The following is a 24106-nucleotide window of genomic DNA, read 5'->3' on the forward strand; positions in this document are numbered from 1 at the left end:
CATCACTTGACACAATGATTTTTGACATGGAAACCCAAATGGGAAAAACCATAGTGGGGATGAATACCCACAAGTATTCTAAATTCTTATTAAGTTCGCCCTGTTAGGAGCCAAGCCTGTTCAAGCTTTACAAAAAAAATTGTCCTGTTAGGAACAGATCCTGATAGGGACCACCCGGTTAAGGGATTGACTATAATGCCATGCTAAAAACAATACCTTGTTAAGAGTAACCTCGATAGAGGATTTGAAATCCAAGATAATGGATCACCTGGTTAGAGGATTTTGAAAACACTAAGCCTGTTAAAGCTTACCCGGTTAAGGGATTTAACTATTGTAATTGTTAGAGAACAACAGGGTTTTGTTGATCTGGTAAATAGCACTACTCTGCTTGATCAGATCATTTTCATGCTCCTATCTACCTTTACACATACTGCAGATACTCCTTCTGGTTCAACAATCAATCACATTAACACTTCACCAAAATTGCCAACACTACAACAAAACAACTCATCGACCTTATAAGCAAAACAATGGGTCGGTAACACATCACAAACCTAAGATCTCATAGAGATTACAAACAAATCAGTTCAAACATGACCATTGGATTACCTAGCAATCATTGCACATTGTACAAGACAACCTCAACCACTCCTTGATCACTGCTTCATCGAATCCTATAACTCATCATGTCATTTCCTCTTCAAGCTATGAACTCGCTCATTCCCAAGATAAAACCGTTATCTCTATGTGCCAAAACAACTGTGAAACTCATCACGTGCATCATGCATACGTGGCATGATCGCGTTCGATCACCATTTGATCATAGATCAACACAACCGATCCACCAAGCTCCATCGGTTGGGGTTTGGTACATCAACAGATAGGGTTACCAGTTGATCTCGCTGCTTCTAAAGCAATACTGGTTTCTTTCACTTACTCAGCTACTCATTCCATAACAACTCTATTACCGGTTGAAATTGACATCAATGACAACACAATAGTTCATCAATGCAATCTTCATACAAATGCCAACAATCTACCCCTTTGGCATTGTTGGCAATACAAATATCAAGACCCTTTGATTGTGATGATTGAGAGTAACGGGACTAATGTCTTCCACATCTACTCAATTAACCTCATGTAGGGGCACAACCCCTAGCTGACCTCTAGGATACTCAAAAGTAGTCTTAGGCAAAGCTTTAGTAAAGATATCTGCTAGTTGTTCCTTAGTAGATACATGCTCCAGTAATACATCTTTACTCTGCACTTTCTCCCTCAATAAATGATATTTCAGCTCAATATGCTTGGTTCTAGCATGCAACACTGGGTTATTTGAAATATTTATTTCACTGGTGTTATCACATAAAATCCTAACCAATTCTATGTTCTTCAACTTGAATCCTTCCAAAATGTGTTTCATCCAGATTGTCTGGGTACAATTCATATACGCTGCAACATATTTAGCTTCAATAGTAGATTGTGATATACAACTTTGCTTCTTGTTTCTTGAAGATACAAGCCTTCCTCCAAGAAATAATGCACCTCTAGTTGTGCTCTTACTGTCATCAACATTTCCTTCCTAGTCTACATCTATATAGACTTTTAAATCAAAGTTACCTACATATGGATACCATAATCCATAATCAATACTACCTTTCAAATATCTAAATATCCTTTTAGTAGCTACCATGTGTGTCTCCTTCGGGTTCTTTTGAAATCTGGCAACTAATCCAACTGCATGAGCAATATTCATTTTGTTGTGAACAACATAATACAGTTTCCCTATCATAGACCTATACTCCTTTTCATCAATGGATGGGGCATCATCCTCCTTAGATAGTTTACAACCTGTAACCATTGGTGTCCCAACTGGTTTACAATCTCCCATTCCAAATGTCTTCAATACCTCTTTCACATATTTGGACTGTGTGATAAAAATACCACTCTTCATCTATTGAATTTGCAAATGTATGAAGAATTTTATCTCTCCAAGTAGAGACATCTCAAATTCACTTTTTATCTCATTTGCAAAGTCATCACTTATGTCATCATTACCTCCAAAAATGATATCATCTACAAACACTTCACTAACCAGTATCTTATCTCCTTCAGTCTTGAGATATATATTGTTGTCTTTACTAGTTCTCTGGAAACCTATCTTCATTAGATGTGAATGTAGTCTTTCATACCATTCTCTTGGTGCTTGCTTGAAACTGTATAGTGCCTTGTGTAGTTTACACACCATATCCTTTGCATTAGTCAAATCATAAGCATCTGACTATTCAATGTAGACTTCTTCTTGCAGTATTCCATTTAAAAATGACAACTTCACATCCATCTGATATACTTTGAATCCCCTATATGCTGCAAATGCAAGTAGAGTCCTAACACCTTCCAATCTAGGAGCTGGTGCAAATGTATTGCCATAGTCTTCTCCTTCTTCTTGTGCATAACCTTTTCATACCAATCTCGCTTTGTTTCTAACTAGTACTCCATCCTCGTTCAGTTTATTCCTGAATACCCATTTAGTACCAATTACATTTTTATTCACCGGTTTGGGTACTGGGTCCATGTATTGTTCTTCTCAATTTGGTCAAGCTCTTCTTCCATAGCTTTGATCTAGTGATCATCTCCAAAGGCTTCCTTCCATGTTCTAGGCTAAACAATGGAGATCATATACTAATTCTCTATAATTCTTCTTCTTCTTAACACATGAGCATCTTTATCTCCAATAATCTGGTCAGGATTATGATTGAGTCTTACATACCTTAGAATAACATGATCATTATCTTTAGATTCTTCTTCCTCACTATCTTCATCTTTTGCAGAATCTACCTGTTCCAGTTGAACTAGTACTACAACATTCACTTCACCAACTTTTGGTTTCATCAGTTCTGGTTCCAAAATGAGAATGTAAGGTTCATTTTCTTTCTTTTCCTCACTGGTTTCTCATGTAACTTTAGGACACTCATCCACTCGGACATCAACACTTTCAATGATCTTCTTTGTTCAGTTGTTGTAACATTTATAGGCTTTTCTCTTGGTAGAGTAACCAAGAAATATGCCTTCGTCACTCTTAGTATCAAACTTACCAACATAGTCACCTCTCTTGATAAAAAATTTACTGCCAAAAACCTTAAAGTAACTAACATTAGGTGATCTACTAGACCAGTATTCATAAGGAGTTTTATCCTTACCTCTTTTAACCAATATCTGGTTCATAGTGTAGACAGTTATTCTCACAGCTTCTCTCCAGAATGTTTTTGCTACACCTCCTTGTATTAGCATCGCTCTAGTTGCTTCAACAAATGACTGATTGTTCCTCTGCAATACCATTCTGTTGTGGTGTCCTAGGTGTAGAAAGATGCCTCTTAATTCTATTGTCTTCACAATATATAATGAATTCATCTGAAGTAAATTCAGCACCTTGATCAATTGTTAAGCACTTTATCTTCTTTCCACTTTCCTTTTAAGCTAAGGCTTTGAATGCCTTAAACTTTCTAAAGGCTTATGTTTTGTCCTTCAAGAATGTGATCCACATAATTATTGAGCAATCATTAGTGAATATCATAAAATATCTGTCACCTTGAATACTTCTAGTCCTTATTGGTCCACAAAGGTCTGTATGAACCAGATCTAGAAAATGTTCTGCTGAGAAAGATTTTCTCTTAAAAGTTGAGGATGTCATCTTCCCTAACTGACATTCCTTACACAAAACATTCATTGGTTTGTCCAACTGAGGCAAACCTCTTATAGACTTGGACTTACTGACTTTGATAATGTTATAAAAATTTACATGACAAAATCTCCGATGCCAGAACCAACTATCATCTACTTTAGCAATTAAACAATTGTTGACTTTAGGATTCAGGTGAAACAAGGTCGGTCACAATCAGTTCACCTTTGCTTCCATAGATTTTTCACATTCCATTTTTGAATTCTAATGGATAACCTATGTCATTGAGTTGAGATACACTCAAAAGATTGTGCTTCAATCCTTCAACCCAGTAGACATCATCTGTACTGCTCTTTCCATTAAGAGAAATGGTTCCCTTTCCTTTTACCATGTAGGGTGAGTCATTTCCAAATCTGACAACTCCTCCATCAAATTCCTTCAAAGTAATAAATTTACTTCAGTAATGGATCACGTGGTGTGAACAACCACTATCTATAATCCAATCATCAGAACTATCCATCCGAGAAACTAATACCTTCTAATCAGATATCTCCTCTTTAATGCCAACAAAGATAATGTATTCACTTGCATCTCCCTCAGATTCATCATCTATGATTCCATCATCAACGACAATGAGGCAATCTCTTTTATCTTTTCCTTTGTACTTCTTGTACTTCTCCCGTTTATGCTCATTGTCTCCATTTGGACAGTTAGCTACAATATGTCCAATCTGGTTACATGCAAAACACTTCAAAGGTAATTTAGCTCTATACTTACTGGTACCTCTAGGTAACTGCATGGCCAATAATTCGTCAAGCTCGATCAGATTATCTTCATTATCAACTTCTCTGTTGGATCTAAACTCATAATTGTGATTGACTTCTCTAATTTTCCTCACATGTGGATTAGAAATTGAAGCTCTAAATGCAAACTCTGATTTCTGAACACTTCCATCAAAAATATTTAATTCAAATGTAGTAAGTTTACCAGTGGAGTCAAGAGTTACCTTTTTTTTATAAATAGACTTGAGTTTCTAAATGGTTGCAACTCAGATAGCGTAGACCAGTAGAAGGGTTCTCAACACCTTACTAACCACTATGGTAACCTCCACTTTACCACCAACACTTTTGATCTCACTGACTACCTCCTTAATCCTCTGACCATACTGTTGAATATTCTCACCTTCAGCCATCTGCATGCCATCGAATTTACCTCTTAGACTCTCTTCTTTGGCAATCTTCACATGCTCATCACCGCTATAGACATCCTCAAGTTTCTTCCACACATCACAATTAGTCTCCAAATCATGGACATCAACATATTCTAAATCAGACAAGGAACTGCTAATGGCCTCCAATGCATGATTATTTTTTGTTGCTCCTTCTTTTGATCATTAGTCATAATCCCACTAGGCAAGATATATTTGGTAACAACATGTTCCCAATACTGACTTCCTAGAATCTTGATATAGATCTCCATCCTATCACTCCATATTCTATAGTTTTCCTTATTGAGCTTTAGACCTTCTTTCTCCATCATGTTCTCCTAGATCTTTACCTCAAGTTGTTAGGCTTAGACACTAGAGGACTTGAACTGCTCTTATACCAATTGATGATATGATGAATCAATAAGGATCTAGACAACTACTGAGAGGGGGGATGAATTAGTAGATATAATAACATACAAAACTTTCACCAAACTCAAAAACCCAACTCATAAAACAATCTCTAAACTAATTGGTTCAAACACCGAATTACAAACTGCAACTATACTATCAAGTTAACCAGTTGACTAGAATACCAAAATAACAGTATAATAGATCTAAAACTCTCAAACCATCAAACACAAACATCAAACCACTTTACTAACAATAGTAAAAGCACATTTCATATTACTGTCGGTCATCTTAACACATCTAAGTGGATTCACCAGTTAAACAAATTAACCATATCAAAACATAACCACAAAAATCATTCACCACTTGACACAATGATTTTTGACATGGAAACCCAAATGGGAAAAACCACAATGGGGATGAGTACCCACAAGTATTCTGAACTCTTTTGAAGTTGGCCCTGTTAGGAGCCAAGCTTGTTAAAGCTTTACAAAAAAATTGTCTTGTTAGGGACCACCCGGTTAAGGGATTGACTATAATGCCTTGTTAAAAGAAATACCATATTAAGAGTAACCTCAATAGAGGATTTGAAATCCAAGCTAATGGATCACCTAGTTAGAGGATTTAGAAAGCACTAAGCCTGTTAAAGCTTACCAGATTAAGGGATTTAACTATTGTAATTGTTAGAGAACAATAGGGTTTTGCTGATCTAGTAAATAACACTACTCTACTTGATCAGATCCTTTTCATTCTCCTATATTCTTTTACACATACTACAGATACTCCTTCTGGCTCAAAAATCAATCACACTAACACTTAACCAAAATTGCCAACACTACAACAAAACAACTCATCAACCTTATAAGGAAAACAATAGGTCGATAACACATCACAAACCTAAGATCTCATAGAGATTACAAACAAATCGGTTCAAACATGACCATTGGATTACATAGAAATCATTGCACATTGTACAAGACAACCTCAACCACTCCTTGATCACCGCTTCATCGAATCTTGTAACTCATCACGCGGTTTCCTCTTCATGCTATGCACTTGCTCATTCCCAAGATAAAACCGTTATCTCTACATGCCAAAAAAACTTTGAAACTCATCATGTGCATCATGCATACATGGCATGATCATCTCCGGTCACCATTTGATCATAGAACAACACAACCGATTCATGAAGCTCCATTGGTTAGGGTTTGGCACATCAATAGGTAGGGTTACTGGTTGATCTCGCTGCTTCTAAAGTAATATTGGTTTCCTTCACTTACTCAACTACTAGTTGCATAACAACTCCATTACTAGTTGTAATTGACATCAATGACAACACAATAGTTCATCAATGCAATCTTCATGCAAATGCCAATAGTTTTGCAGTCTTAGCTCAGGGAGTTTGTGAATTTTCCCTTTTTATGTTGGAATTGTTGGTTCTTGGTTAAACCCTAGTTTCCTTTTCCCTATTTGGTGACAATTGTTGAGGAAGCCCTATTTTGGTAAAATAACTCCCTCATGAAACCACTGTGGGTAGACCGAATATTTGAAGAGAAATTTGTATGATGATTTTTTAGACTAGTTGAAACCATCAAAAAATGACAAATTTCACGGGACAAAACTTATTCAAGGAAGAACTGTAGGAGAATGGTTAGTTGATAAACCATATGCAATTTCAGATGTTAGGGTAACTATGACTGGGATAAATATGTTTAAATTATGATATGGGTAGAGAAATTTGCATTCTCCTCTCTTGAATGAATGATAATATGACTTGGGCAAGCTGGTGGTGCCTAACATCTTCATGGATGTTGACCTTCACAGGGAAATGGCAGATAGATATGACCCTATTTCTAGGGTAATAAAGGGAAATGGTGTGGAGCTCTTATTGACAATCCGAAGAGAGAAATTATAGGAAGTTTATGATCTGTACGATCCTTCTACTACACTAATTCCAGTAGATCTTAATGAAATAAAGGAGGAGTATCACAAAACAAAGGGTTTTGTCAAATCAAATCTTCTCCCTGCCCACTTGGCAAAAGAAGGAAGCACACCTTACCATATCTGCCCAAATTCAGTCGAGCATTTTCCAATTGGTATTTTTTCTAAGTATATACAAGCTACCTTTTTCTCTCTGTGACAGGTTTTAGGTTTTAACCCTTCCACCGTTATGCCACCTGATTTCATGTTTATGGCCATTAAGATTTAGCACCCAGACTTTTCAGTGATTTTTTATTTTGCTCCTTATCTTGAAGATAAGATTCGTGAGGGATTGTTGGATATTAAGAAAAATGAATTCAACACTAAATTTTATTGATACTCATTCTTGATGCATATATTCTTATTCAAGAATTCAGATTCTTTTGAAGATACCATGAATCTTAGAAAGACAATTAATAATTTTGAGATACCGATACAGTTGTGGAGTATGGACATGTCATGGGACATGCTAGAGGCTAGTTTTGTAAGGTTTGATACTATTTTTGCTTCCAAACTAAGGTAACAATTGACAGTTAATTCACCTAGAATCCCTACACAGTTACATGATTTCTTGAGACTAAAAGAAAGGTTGCCAATCTTGAGAATTGATCATAATTGGGGTGATATCTTTCCTTACCCGGTCAACATTTTCATTAGAGTTTATGGTTTCCCAAGGCAGCCTCATGTATTACCATTCAATGTCCCATTGAGACTTGGGTTTACTAAAGTAATTCGGCAAATTAATTGTATCTAGGATAAGGATTTGAAGGGAAGGGGCAAAGGAACTATCTTCCTTGATTACACTACTATCCCCTACTTTGGAATCCAGGAAGGAGGGCATGTACATTTTGACAAACTTTTCACACCATATTACTTGGGATTTAGTGTAGCTAGGCACTGTGACCCAGAGGGGTTCTATAACATTTTTAGACAAAGAATAAAAGAAAATGCACTGCCCCATGAACACCACTTCCTTGAAAATGTAACTAGAAATGAAGTTGATTTTTCTTTTTAGGATTAGAAGAAGGAGAATTGGATAGCTTCCAGGAAACTATGGGTGATTATACAGAAAATAGATCCAAATTATGATCCATTGGGAGATTTCAACCCTTTCTTTGCTAAAGTTGATTTTGTTGTGAATAATTTTCATGAGTTAATTCTTGCTTTGAAAGAAAAGAGAATGAAGCTTGATGAAATTCATGGTAGACAGATTGAGAGGAGTGTACAATAGCTTATACCCTTTCCACTTGACAAATGCAACTTTGATTCAACAAATGAGGATGAAACAACCTGCCCCCCTCCTCCTCTACCTGATAGAATAGATGGATTAGAAGAGACTCGACCTAGTTATGAGCCTCCTCCAAGGGGAAGCATTGGAATAAAAAGATTGAGGGATGAGGAAAGTAGTGAAGAGGATAGTGTTAGTAACAATGGAAAGTTGGTGAGGAGGAAAGGAAATAAAACAATGAGAGAAGAACCAACCTCGGGAATGCAGGTTAGACCTTTGAAAGGAATCCATATCATTGATCTAGAGGATTCAGATGGAAGCCCTTCACCACCACATATCCCCTTTTCACCTCTAGTACAATTTGAAGAACAGGAAGGAGATCAACGAATTGAAAAATGTCATGCCCAAAATTTAGGGCAAAAACGGGATGATTTTTTTTTAAAATATCAACTAATTAACAAAAAGTTCGCTAACTTGACATGCACTAACATGTTTTTCCATATCTATATTCGAGCTAATTCTGATACTAAACCAAGTAATGAAATTAATTAAAATTTATTTGCAGAATACTAAATGATTTAATTTATTTTCTCATCAAACATAGTCAATAGTTTAATTAAATCAAACTCATTAAAAATAGTAGATGAAGATAAAATTAATCTCTAATAAGACTATATTGTCTAAAATTCATTTTAAATCAATAATTAAAATAATCGATTAAAGTGTCAATTAATTTAGATAATTAATTTACGTGGGCAAAGTTAATTACGGGTAGCTATTAATCGATTTTAGAAAGCTAATTAAAATTATTTTTCTAGCATCCATTCTAACCTCAAAATGAAAGGTGCTTAAATTGATCCTTTTAAATCCAAACTTAAAAGTAAATACTCTAATTAAATTAACTAAGGCACAATTAAGTATCTACCACACTAAATAAATTTTAAAATATAAGGTTAGGCTTTATTCTTTAAATTTTCCCCAACTTCCTATTTGTATATCATATATGGGTATTTAAATATTTGTATTTACATATAAATACATACCCAAATATATATATATAGTGCTCCGAGGTGCCCACCACGGTGCGCAACATTGGTGTGCACCCGGGAGCACTTCGAAGTGTGCTCCAAGGTGCGGCATGCATGAAGTCGAAGCCCAATTTTCCCTAGGTGCGCACCTTGCGTGCACCTTGGCCAGGGTGGGCACCTCGGCTGAGTTTGCCCCAGGTGCACTGAAAAACCACATGGTATAGACACTATGGAAATTACAAATGCAGAAATGAAAAATTGGTATCCCTCATGTACCATTTGCTCTAGAATTTGACATCGTGCCTCTATACATTCAAGGAAGAGCATTCAGGGATGCTAGAAAAGAGGCATGTGAGAAATTTATTGAGGATGAAGATTTTGTTAAGAGCTCGACTTTCCTTCAAATGGTGTGTAAAGTGAATGTTGATGAGTATAGGAAGAGAAGTGCTGAGAGAATGGCCCAGAGGTCAGATAGGTCTGATCGTGAAAATTAGGTAGAGGTCAAGACTGAGATGATGGAAGAATTCAAGACAATCACGACAGATGAAGGCAAAAAGATTGTAAACCATGTCCGTATCTTGATTCTGCCTGAATGGGATATTGTTGATGCAGTGCCATTTGATAAAATCATAAAAGAAAGAGGCCAACAATTCAGCTCAAAAGAGGAAGTGAGGTTAGCATTCTAGGGATCAGACTTTATATACGGTCATGCAACCTTAGCAATATGGCCACTAGAACAAGGGCCTGGGAGCCCTGATGTTAGTGATATAAATCCAAATTTGAAAGGAGGCCTTATCATAAAGAGAGCTTCTGATACATCAAGTGTCAAAGCTACAAAGTTGGTTGTTGATACAACCAAGTTAGCTTATGAAACTACAAAGAGAGAGGGTAAGGAGAAGCAAGAGTTAATGAATAAGTTTGAAAATATTTTTCATGATTATAATATAGTTCAACAAAAATATGTGGAACTACAAACCAAAGTACAAATTCTTGAGCAGAGACAACCAAGAGCATCTTCTTCAGCCCTTGCCATTACATTGGTCCCATCAATATCCAACTCCCCACCAGTCTCACATACAAGTACATCAACTCAGTTAGATAGTGAGACTGGTGCTCCTATAATATCATTAGTTCCTTATATTGATGATGATCCTGAACTCACATGAACTACTAACCCAACTAGAGCTCAAATTTTAGAAATGATTGATGAGTTGGAGAAAAAGCTAAAGGAGTTAGAGGATCAATCAGCCAGTAAGCAAAGGGAAATAGTTAGCTCTATTTTGATCCACTTAAATGAGAAAGTAAATAGCAGGTTGAATAGTGTGCATTCTTTATATTCTTTACTTTTTATTGCTATTCAGAGTTTTGATAGAGACAAAGAGGTAGCAATCCCTTTATTCACAAAATGGTTACATTCGTGAAATGAGCTCAAAATGATGTCCATGGCCTCAAAGTACCATGCTAAGAAGCAACCAACACTTCAGCCCACCTACCTGTTAGTAAAGTCAATGCAAGAGGCCCAAATGTTGCTAGATTATATAGAGAGAAAGATAAGAGAGCTGATGAGAGCTTTCCATGAAATGAATGAGACATTTTTGCCTAGCATTGAAAATAAAAATGAAGAAATTAAAACTCTATAGATATGGAAGGAAGAAGTAGAAAGAGCTATTAACACTTGGGTGGATATGATCTATGATGATTTGGATACTGGCATGCTGGAAGACAACATAGATAAAATAATACATACCAGATCATTTTTTGAAACTTTTGAAAGGGAGGCGAACCAGGTGGCAGTCAAATATACTCCTTACAGGACCAAGGTTGATAAGATCGTGCTTTTCAAATGGTCATTAGAAGAAGAATATGCTGAGTGGGGAAATATGTACTTGAAGGAATGAATGAGGACATCAACTTGTTAGTTAACTAACTATGTGATGTGGAATCCTAGCATATGGTTTTGGCTCCACATAGTGGTTACTTTTTGGGATGTGAGAAACTCAATAAGTAGCCCCCCCTCAAATCTTCATTGACAATAGTAAAAGGAAAAGGAAAAGCTTAAAGTGCTATGATGAATCAGTTACACATATTTTGGTCCTGGTTATGGCATTCCTTAAATGGAATCTTTTGTAACAAGTTTGTAGGTAACCGGTCATTTTTTGAATGGTAGATGTCCTTCTAGCCTGTAGCTTGTTTGCTCCCTTATTTTTCATAAAAGGGAATTCAAGGATAGGAGACAGGGTTCTGAATTTGATCTCTGTACTTAGTATTTTTTTAAAATATTTTAGAGTTAGGTGGTTCCTGTAGCAAGTATTAATAGAAAGTGAGCAAGTGTAAGGATTTTTAGACATAAATAGATAAGAGTCTTAGGTCTATGTTTTATTGCAAGTGCTTGAAATAATTATATGTATATGATCTTTGTGATAGAAAAAACATAAAAAATTGAAAGGAAATATAATTCTGATTTAGTTCTCTCTAATGTGCAATTTAATTGTCTTTTGAATGAAATGTGGTCAAGGATTTCTTTCATTCAGTGTACTATTTTTTGTTAGAATACACAGGTTTTGAGGGGACTAGAAACCCCATACAATAGGTTTTGAAGAGACTTGAAACCCTTAGATTTTACATAGATCTGGTACCAACAATGGGACACTGCAAACAAATAGATCAAAGACACCCAACAACCAACACTAAACAACTTGTAACCAGATTACAAAGATAGAACAATACAAACCATGGTGGTAGAAGCAACGGATCTAAAATGACTAGTAGATCTCGAGGATAGAGAAAGAAGGTATGACTGGCACCCTTCGCCAACAAACAAGGTTTCCCCAGGCACCCTTAACCTGAAGCAAAATCCTCAGTAGATCATCAGCAAAACTTGATCCTAACCAAAAACAAAGACTGGCTAGACTAGGCCCTTGAAAATTGCCAGCATCCAGCCTAGCCCTAGAGAGAGAACAATACATAGGGTTTTTCTAGGTTCCCTCAACCTTAATAGTGGGTTTTATAGGGCTCCCACAACCAGATAGGGTTTTGAAGAGGTACCCAAAACCTTTAGCCCATAAAGACTTGAAAATCCTCCAAGCATAACCAATAGCATCCACCTCCACCTCAATAGAAGCTACATCACCTCTAATGACATCCATTTCCCCCTCCATAGAAGACATGCCTACCTCAATAGGAAATGATAGAGAAACACTAAGATGTACATTAAAGACCATGAAGCACCAAGCCTTGGATCTATGAACATGAAGGTCACCAAGACCCTCTAGAAAACAAGATCCAATATAAGCACAATAAGCACCAAGAAGATCAGATCCCGAACTCAGAGGCAAAAAGGGTTTTAAAAAATATCCCTTAACCTTGTTCTAGATCAAAGAGACATAGGCTATAATGTAGCAGTCAAACCCAACAAAATCCACCCCACAGGGATTTAACAGGCTCCCCAAACCTGGATTACTGGGTTTTAGCATGGCTCCCAGAACCACAACAACAACAAACTAAAGAGGTTGTCAAAAGGAAGTAGCCATCCAAAGTCTATCCCTGCATCTGCTCATAAGAAGAAAGACAAAGCCCAACTCCACCTCAAAAGGAGTCGATTTCACCTTGATAGACAACATAGAAGACTCCCCATGAGAAAGAAAATAGAGACCGAGGCATGAAAAGGCCAACAACCCCAAAACAACCTCCAACAGGGCACATATTCAGAGCCACAAAAGACCTCTGAAAAACCACACCCCCAAGAAAAACCAAGGCCCATAAAGAGGGAAACAACATCCCTCCAAGTGAACAACCCCCAAAAACAAAAAGAGGCCCTAGTAATCCACCCCATTCTGAAGGCAAGGGCAAGGAGTAGTTCTCACAAAACCAGCCGGGAAAAAGATAAAAAATATCAACCAAACATCGACCTCCAAGAATCTATGAAAAAACCACCACCCATCAAAAGAAGTGCCCCTACAACTCACCAAATTGCCAGATCTGACCAAAAGACCCCTTGCCTCCAACACCAAACACCTGACCAAACTGCCATACGCGCTTTCAGCAAAACAGACCCCCCTGCAACATAAATTGTGACCAGCCACAAGGCGAACAAAGCCACTGTGGAGAAAGAAAGGACGGGGGAAAAAGGTTGTCTTCCCCCTCATCACCACCGCCATCTTTAGCTTCGTTTGACTCCCCTGTAGAAACCCTAGCCACACCTTCGCTTTTGCTTCCGCTCTCCATTTTCACTTAGGTAAGTCGACCATGTTACCTTAGAGTTTTGATATTAATTCCAACACATACCAGAGGGGACTTCATTTAGTGCACTATTATGGTGCATGTATTTTCTATTCTTTCTTTGATCTAAGGAATCAATTAAAATGCTCAAACAAAATTACATAACAATAGGACTTGTGCTTGGATTTGATAAGTAGTTTAAATCAGGGTTGCCAAGGGAAAAATTTTTAAGGCAATGTTTTTCCAAAACCTAAATCATATTAGATTAAGTTATGTTATAGTTCATTTATGTATACCAAAATCAATCGCCGAATGGAAGGAGGCACTGATCATAATCTATTATGAATCCTTATAATCATTTATGTGATATGTTCACCTATGTTTACAACATAATTAATTACAATAAAAGGGCATGATATCTTATATGTATTGTTGTATGTTTTTTCCATCTCAAAACTCCATCTGGGTTGAGGATCACTGGAGGATTAGCCACCCTTGAGAATTCTCCCTATTGTTGAGCATGTGTTTGATATTTTCTGCTTAAATTTGATGAAAGTATAAGTATGGCATAGAGATTATAAATTCATCAAAGGATCACCCTCTAAGGTTTTACAGAGCCCTAAGTGTAGAAGGATTTTTGAAATCCTTGTCATATGTTGGTCCAAGTCCCTGAATATTTCAAATAGTTGGAGATGGCTCCTCTGATAAATCTTAAGAATGGGCTTGGTTTCTGCCTGCTTGCAGTGTAAACCCCATTTTGGGGCACCAATAGTTCCTTTGCCTTTTATCATACATACCTTGTTGTCTCCAAATCTGACCAATCTGCCATCAAATTCTTGCAGTGATAAGAAATTTCTTTTGTCACTAGTCATGTGATGTGAGAAACCACTGTCTATAACCCATTCATCCTTTTCTTCAATTTTAGTATCCAAAGCCTTTTCCTTAGTATGTGTTGGTTTAATGACAGATTCTAGAGAATCATCCTTGATAGCAATAAAGCCCCAATATTTACTGGATGAAGCACCATTACTGGATCCACTCACAGGTTCATCATCATCATCATCATTAGAAATACCATCATCATCACCAACATAATAACATGATTTATCTTTATTGCTTCTAAATCTAGGTCTGCTATGGTATTCAGGATTAGGCATATAATTTCTCACAAATCTTTCATGATTCCTAGCAACTCTCTCAAGGTATCGAGATGCAAAATGACCAATCTTATTGCATGAAAAACATTTAAAAGGGACTTTTCCTTCATACTTACTTCTAGCTAGTCCTTTAGGAATTCTTGCAGCAATTAGAGCTTCCAGCTCCTCAAGCTCTCTTTCTTCTTTCTCAATTTCCTCCATATCCTTAGCATACATCTCTTTCCAATCTATCTTATATTTATCAGATACAAATGCTCTAAATGTAGTCACAGTTTTAGTAGCACTCTGATCTCCAAGTTCTTCAAGTTCAAAAGAAGACAGTTTCATTAGTGTATCTCTGGTCACAGGGGTACTTGACATTGTCTAGATTTCATTGATAGTAGTAGCTTCATCTTGTAAGCTGAAGGTAGAACTCTTAAACTTTAGACACTACCTCATCCTCACTAATAGATCCACCGCAACATTTGATACCCAGGATAATCTCATTGACTCTATCCATGAAAGAACTTATCTTCTCATCTTCTTCCATTTTCAAAGTTTCATATCTTACCCAAAAACCTTCAAGTTTAGCAATCTTCATAGCCTGGTCACTTTCAAAAATATTTTCAAGCTTTGTCGAGGTCAGCTTAGCATTCTCCAACTCTATTACATTCAATAGATTTTTATCAGATAGGGCGCTCAACAGTGCTTCTTTTTCTCTTACATCATTTTCAACTCTCTTTTGTTCATCAGCAGGTGTCGGTATTCCAGAATTAGGATCACGAAGTATATACCCTTTCTCCACTATCACCCAAACTTCAGCTCCAAGACATCTAAGATGAATCTTCATTCGCTCCTTCCATATCTTGTAATTTGTACCATCAAATATGGGACTCTCCTTCCGGTAAGGATTGAATGTAGAACTAGATGCAGTTGCCATCAAATCTCCTCAAGCGGTTAAGCTTCTATAGAAAGTACCTCGCTCTGATACCAATTGTTGGAATGCACTGGTACTCGCAGTAAACTGAGAGGGGGGGGTGAATCAGTTTACTAACAATAACAACAATCAATTCAATTATAAACCTTAAACTAGAGCACAACCCAATGAAGAATATAACATGAAAGCACAACACACATAACACCAATATTTGATGTGGAAAACCCAAAAAGGGAAAAACCATGGTAGAAAACCCTACGCACAATCAGATGAATACTCTGCAGTAGTATTGTGAATAATTACAATGGGGTCTACACATGTAGAGAGGCCAACAACCTAGACTGCATTGCTCATCACAAAGGGAAGTCTAACTAACTTACAAAATCATCAGACTACAATCCGGAAAGCAATGAACTATGAAAGTAGCATCTAATAATGCCTGATACAGTTTTGGTTAAGCATTGATGTTTTCTCTGCAATACAAAACCTTTCTGACCTTCACCTCAATGATATGAATTTATTCACACTTAATCCTTCCTTGGATAGTGCAGACTTAACCTATAAATATAGATCATCAACCTTATTGACAAGGTCAGCTAAACCTCAAACCCATAAACCCATAATTACAAAATTACATCACATGATATCATCAGACCAATATTATGATTTGCATTACATAGCATGGCCCAAAATCAAGTAACCAAACAATTATATCCATCGGGGATTCCTCTAAGACCAAAATCCAAAATGCTTCACTTGTTGGTAGAAACCCTCAGTGAAAGTTTAACCAGATCCAAATAGGACCACCAAAATAGCACACCATCCAATGCAAAGTCACCAAATGCTTGAGATATGATCAAGAAGCACCAAAAGCATGAAATAAATCGATTCCATAAGCTGGACCCAAAATCCACTGACCAAGTCACCAAACCAACATACTGGTAAAGCTAACCGAGAACACTAGAAGCCGGTGAAGCCAAAAGCTAGCCAGTAAAGGTATAAACCAACCAGTAACTGGAAATACCAAAAGCGATAACCTAATCATGAAACCACCAGAATATAGCAAGCATATAATCATCAGAATAAGAATCCAAAACCAACTCCAGAGTTTTGATCATACCGGATCAGAATCATAGCCAAAACCAAAAAGATCACTAAGACTAACCTAGATAGATCTAACTGGGATAGTTTCCAACTGGGATACAATGTTGACATCAATGACAATACTTAACCAAATCCAGTATATTGCCAATAATAACTAGGTCTTCTTCAATCAACAGGTTCACAAACCGGCTCTGATACCACTTGATGCAATCAAGGTAGGGAGATCCAATGAAGGACATCCCATCCTTGTAGCTCATAACACAAAATACCATGCAAGATACTGGTATAACACAAAACACTATGCAAGATACCAACAATAGGTAACAGATCACAAGATATAACCGGTAAGCAACCCTAACTAGTAGAAGGAACACAAGATATAACCAGTAACAAATAAATTCATCATTACAATGATTTAAAGAATTAAATAAGCCTTCAATAGCTACACATGCTAGAGTGTAGCCCAGGATTATAAAACAACCCATACAAAACAAATATAAGATCTGCAGATCTTCTGCTCAACAAATCGGTCTCTGGTAACAATCTACACTGTTCTGCACTGATCTGAACTTCAGTCCCCTCAGACTAGAATCTTGCCAAAAACTACATCTTTGCTCAATCTCTACTTTCTCCAACCACTGTCCTACAAAATGAATCTCTAAACTTTCCCTTTATACCATCTGCAAGCAATAACAACTCGACCAAGTCGGCCAAAGACCAACTAGTTCATGATGAAATGTGAAAATGATAACATGTCGACCCAAATCACCAATAACATCTTCAAATGCATAAAAATTCATGCGATCCTCCAGGAACATTGGACAAGGCCCAAAACATCATCGCTCAGCAATCCACAAGTTATGGGAACCACCCACAACCCGATTCATCTTCATTCTATACACTGCAAAACCAACTGTTAAGAACATACCAATACCAGGATCAATGTCTCACCAAGATCAAAATCAAGGTGTTGATTTGAACTACTCTGGTGCTCCTGCATCAGATACTTATTATGGTCTATGCTAGATATGTACTGCAGATGAAAGATATTTGATTCCTAATTAGATGCTAGTATTATGCATGGATGTCCAAAGCAATGATATCAACAGACCTTTTGATTTTGCTTACTTGATGGTTGAGGGTCTTCACAATTCCGTTTGTGATTTAAAAACTGGAAACTCATCAAATTTTAGGTATTATTCTCTGTTAATGCATATATTTTTGTACAAGGGCCTCAAGCTTTGGCATAGAAATTTACAAATCACAACTATGGTTAAGGGGGAGCAACTCCCAATCCAAGAATGGACTTACACATGGGACTCATACATGAATGAATCTAATTATTTGTTTTTTGAAAATCTTTTTGCTAGGAAGCTCTTGAGTATTTTACAAAAGGAGGCTAGATGGGGCCTAACCCAAAGAGCTAAGGAATTTTTGAGACCCAAGGACCTTAAATCTGAATTAGATATCACTCACAATTGGGGATCATGAATTATTAGGGTGTTTGGTAGCCTTTTCACTCCTTGAAAGCTACCTATTACTATTCAAGATAGGGTTGCCTTGTTAGAGATTGTGCATTAATTAGTTGATCCTCACAAGTCTTTGGTTGGTGTCAAACCCTGCCATGAGGCCCAGAGGCACAAAGAAATCAACAGAAGGATAAAAAGTTACAAGTTACCACTAGGTAGTGATAGGGAAGAGTGTCATCACTAGGTTGTCATGAGTTACCCTGGTAGGTCTTCACTAGGTCCTGACCCTAATCTTGGGTTACCCTGGTGACCTCTCCAGGCCCTCGACCCACATACAATCACTAGTGGACCACACCAACCTCTCAAAGGGACAAGATTGGTGGATGCCATTCCAGGCCTTCTATACTTAACCCAAACCTATACGAGTGTTTGCAGGAAAAAGAGACAACAATAATTATCTTTATTAATGCGAACTAACTACCCACTCGAGTTTATTAATTAGGTTTTCACTTGTTTACAAAACTCCCATTAAATTACCCTAGCGACAACTTTGGGTCCCGACCCCCAATGAAAGCCAGTCCCCCTTGACTTGCACCTAGGAATCAAAATATAAAACAAAAGGCCATGATATACAAAACACAAGGTGACTGGATTCCAACCATAACAAGGCTTAGTCTACATGCTAGAAAAGATCCCCAAAAGGAGTAATAACATCAATAGGCTAGGAATGACCATCTAGCACGCAAAAATCCACTGATTCAAAATATTAGGATATATAATATATCAATGACCAACAGTGAAGTCTCAATTACCAAGGGAGTCATACAAGTTTCCAATCTCAAAACATTCAAGGACAAATAGGGACTTACACAAAAAAGGAACTCTTACCCTATCCTAGCCTCTGCAGCTAAAAACATTAAAACTGTTAGGTCCCGGAGACAACTGAGAGGGGGGGGGGGTGAATCAGTTGTCTAATAAATTCAAACCAAAAACCATTTAACCAACTTAATGCTTAATACTGGTAAAATAATTAAGTATGTCGGTAGACAGTGTTAACAGTAAATTGCTATACTAGTAAAGATTAATGCATGAAACATAAACATAAAGTCATCCACAACACATAACACCAATATTTGTACATGGAAACCCTATAAGGGGAAAAACCATGGTGGGAAACCTTACCCACAATTAGATGATACTACTGCAGATAGTAAGTGTACATAAATGGGGTCAGCACATGCAGAAAGGCCAACAGCCTAGAGCTCACTGCTCAATCACAAAATGGGAGTCACACTGACTATAGTTGGATGGTTAAATCCAATAAGAATGTACTGCACAAAATAGCATCTTCATATGCTGGATTCAGTACCGGTGTAATGCTGATATGCTTCTACAAAAACCTAGCTTCATCTTCAAATGATGTCTTCATGTATACCTCTGCTTAATCTTGCATATACCTTCTCACAAACCTTTTTCGCATTCCATATTTGATCTTACAAATAAGATCTTACATTTATACCATAACCTAAGACCAATTTTAGTAGGTCGGCTCTACAAGATATTACAAAAAACATTTTACAAACAATATAATATCCGATGCAATAATCGATTGAACATGTCGGCTTAATGCATTTATAATAATAATAAATCATCTCCATAGCGTGCCATGCTGATTTGGAAAAGATAAACCTGTAAAGCGGAAAATAATCGAACCCTAATTGCTCTCCCCTCTTCCAACTCCAAGGAGAGAGAAGGGAGTTTACTAGGGTGGATAGTTTTCACTTAGGGGAGACTTTAAATTCAAAAGAGGGGTTGAAACCCACAAGATCCAATCCCACACAATGCAAGATTGGATTCTAAATGAGTTTCAAGGGTTAAGACAGCAAGGTTACCCTATTTTGTAAAGAATGTGCATAGAATGATCAAGCTAGGCATGCATAGAAAGTGAGAAAGATTCGCTTATAAACTAAGATAGGGATATAGGATGAAGCTGCAGACCTGGAATTAGCTGTAAAATGTTGATACGGTGCTGTCCTGCAAATTTGAGCAAAAGTTGACGGGACGATGGTGCCCGGCGTGCACACGGTCCTCCGAAAAATCCGCGAAACGAAGGGGGATCTGTTCGTCTCTGCACAAGGATTCCAGATCTTCAATTTCAGCCACGTACCTACAACCTACACACAGAAAAGCGAAGAGGATTGGGGGGTTAGGGATTAGGGGTTTTCCCTTAGGTCAAACCCCGGTTTTGGAATTAACCAAGAAATGAGAAATGTTGTAAATGTAAATGACTGTAATGTAAAACAAGTACTAGTACCTTGTTGTAAGGATGTTTGTATCCTTATGTGCGAAGGTATAGATGTTGTTGTTTGTTGTATGTTGTATGTTGTAGTATGTGATCTACTCTTCAATAGTTGAATCCTTGCCTTGAATGCAACACTTAGCCTTGAATGGAGACTTGGAATGATCAATTGCTTGAAGGAATGTTTGAATGCTTGAATGCTTGAATGCTTGAATGTTTGAGTATCGTTTCGACGCTTTTTCCATCATCATGCCGAATGAAAGAGGAAAGTGTAGTTTATATACTTGCCAATTAGGGTTAATAGACTGATTTTCCCGACCTTAGGCTGACCAGGAAATGTTATTTTCCATTTTGCAAACAAAAAGACCCGAAGTCCCATAGGAGACCGGGCCCAAAATAGGGCCAGGGACCAGGGCGCTGGGTGCCATGGTCCTGGGGGACCAAGGCACTGGGTGCCCTGGTCCTGAAGGACCAGGGCACTAGGCGCTCTGGTCCCACCTCCCGAGACAGCAGGGTGCAAGGAGGGATCAGGCCAGGGTGCTGGAAAAATGCAGTTTTTGGTGTCGTGGACAAGTTTCGGGGTCTCCATTCAGGTTCCATGTTGCAACGCCGTTGTGAAGACCCAAATGCGGTCAAAATTGCAAGGGTCACAATTTTAGGATGCTACATTTAGCCCCCACTTTAGCAGGAGTATGTATGCTCATACTTCCGACAAAGTACAAGGAAACAACATTGAAAAACTTTCACCACGTCAAGAAGGCAAGATATACCAAGCCCCCAGTGGACTAAGGATCTTACGACTTTGATTGACAAAGTAAAAGGGAAGATCACAAGGGAGAACCATGACTGTCAGTAGTAAGGTTCCCTCACTATGAGTCATGCAAGAAAAATATCAAAAATTTTCAAGGCAAAGCTAAATTTGCCAAGAAATTTTCAAGTATCTTGAAGAGATATGAACGGGGTGTATGCCCCCCTACGTTAAAGCGATCGCACAGGCCTCAACGGGGGTGATTGCTTTAACGTAGTGATACACATAAGAAATAAGAAGGGAAAGGAGCATGCTATCACAAAGATTTAGCCCCCAAGTGTGAGATAAACCCAAGGATAATAGACACAAAACACAAAGCACAAGGTGACTTCGCTTTCCTCAGGGTCAGTATGCTGTATGATAATTCATGTATATCATATGTATGTATGCATAATTGTTCTTCATTCCCCAATCAAGGAAGGTCACCTAGAAGAAGGGAACACATGTGTCTTTTGAGTCAACATGAGAGAGACCAAAAGAGATCTCAATGCTTTGCATCATCCTCAAGTAGACAACACTAAGGACAACAAATAGAAGAATGAGAATAACACATAGAAGAAGTAACAAAAGAGAGGAGGAGAGAATCTGCTATGCTAATGTAACTAGTCTAGCATGTCATCTACCCCCCGATCTTGCTGATCAATATTTTGGGAAGGCAAGGAACACGCTAGATGAGGAATATCCAACACAGCAGATGGAGCTATCCAAAATGTAAAGCGGAAAATAATCGAACCCTAATTGCTCTCCCCTCTTCCAACTCTAAGGAGAGAGAAGGGAGGTTACTAGGGTTGACTGTTTTCACTTAGCGGAGACTTTACATTCAAAAGAGGGGTTGAAACCCACAAGATCCAATCCCACACAATGCAAGATTGGATTCTAAATGAGTTTCAAGGGTTAAGACAGTAAGGTTACCCTATTTTGTAAAGAATGTGCATAGAATGATCAAGCTAGGCATGCATAGAAAGTGAGAAAGATTCGCTTATAAACTAAGATAGGGATATAGGATGAAGCTGCAGACCTGGAATTAGCTGTAAAATGTTGATATGGTGCTGTCCTGCAAATTTGAGCAAAAGTTGACGGGACGATGGTGCCCGGCGTGCACACGGTCCTCCGAAAAATCCGCGAAACGAAGGGGGATCTGTTCGTCTCTGCACAAGGATTCCAGATCTTCAATTTCAGCCATGTACCTACAACCTACACACAGAAAAGTGAAGATGATTGGGGGGTTAGGGATTAGGGGTTTGCCCTTAGGTCAAACCCCGGTTTTGGAATTAACCAAGAAATGAGAAATGTTGTAAATGTAAATGACTGTAATGTAAAACAAGTACTAGTACCTTGTTGTAAGGATGTTTGTATCCTTATGTGCGAAGGTATAGATGTTGTTGTTTGTTGTATGTTGTATGTTGTAGTATGTGATCTCCTCTTCAATGGTTGAATCCTTGCCTTGAATGCAACACTTAGCCTTGAATGGAGACTTGGAATGATCAATTGCTTGAAGGAATGTTTGAATGCTTGAATGCTTGAATGCTTGAATGTTTGAGTATCGTTTCCACGCTTTTTCCATCATCATGCTGAATGAAAGAGGAAAGCGTAGTTTATATACTTGCTAATTAGGGTTAATAGACTGATTTTCCCAACCTTAGGCCAACCAGGAAATGTTATTTTCCATTTTGCAAACAAAAATACCCAAAGTCCCATAGGAGACCGGGCCCAAAATAGGGCCAGGGACCAGGGCGCTGGGTGCCATGGTCCTGTGGGACCAGGGTGCTGGGCGCCCTGGTCCTGAAGGACCAGGGCACTGGGCGCTCTGGTCCCACCTCCCGGGATAGCAGGGTGCAAGGAGGGATCAGGCCAGGGTGCTGGAAAAATGCAGTTTTTGGTGTCGTGGACAAGTTTCGGGGTCTCCATTCAGGTTCCATGTTGCAACGCCGTTGTGAAGACCCAAATGCGGTCGAAATTGCAAGTGTCGCAATTTTAGGACGCTACAAAACCTATCGGTGTAACCCTGGACCTATTTGTCGGTAAAAGCAAATATGCAAATATGAATATACCAATGATTAATTCTTCAAAACAAAGTGTCCACACAATGTTTTCGATATTGCCAAGTGTCTTCCATATCATTCCAAGTGCTGGTGAACATTATATCCTACCGGTGAACCATATACCAGTAACTGTACAATAGTTACTTGCTTGCCGGTGAATGTTGCTGGATCTCCAAAGTGCTAGTGTTCCAGTAGGTGTTGACATCAATGACAAAACCATACCAAATTACCAACAATCTCCCCCTTTGGCATTGATGGCAACACAAGATGGAAAAACCATCAAAGTGCCAAAACAGAAATGCCAAATACCAAAAACAAACAATCTCTCCCCCTAGGAGCAACATGTGTTTATCCAAAGATTTATTTTCAATACCAATCTTTCTATCAATCTTTCCTCAAAGATAATGTGTTTTTCCATAGATATCTCTCCCCCTTTGACATCAAATGCCAAAGTTCATATACAAAATACCAATCAATTCAATATACCAACTACTCCCCCTGAGAAGTAGCTTCCTCATCAAAGACCGGAGTAAAAAATTTGTCTTTCAATTCTGCCAGTTGATGAC

The sequence above is a fragment of the Cryptomeria japonica genome, chromosome 5, assembly GCF_030272615.1.
Source record: "Cryptomeria japonica chromosome 5, Sugi_1.0, whole genome shotgun sequence".
In the NCBI taxonomy this organism is placed as follows: Eukaryota; Viridiplantae; Streptophyta; class Pinopsida; order Cupressales; family Cupressaceae; genus Cryptomeria; species Cryptomeria japonica.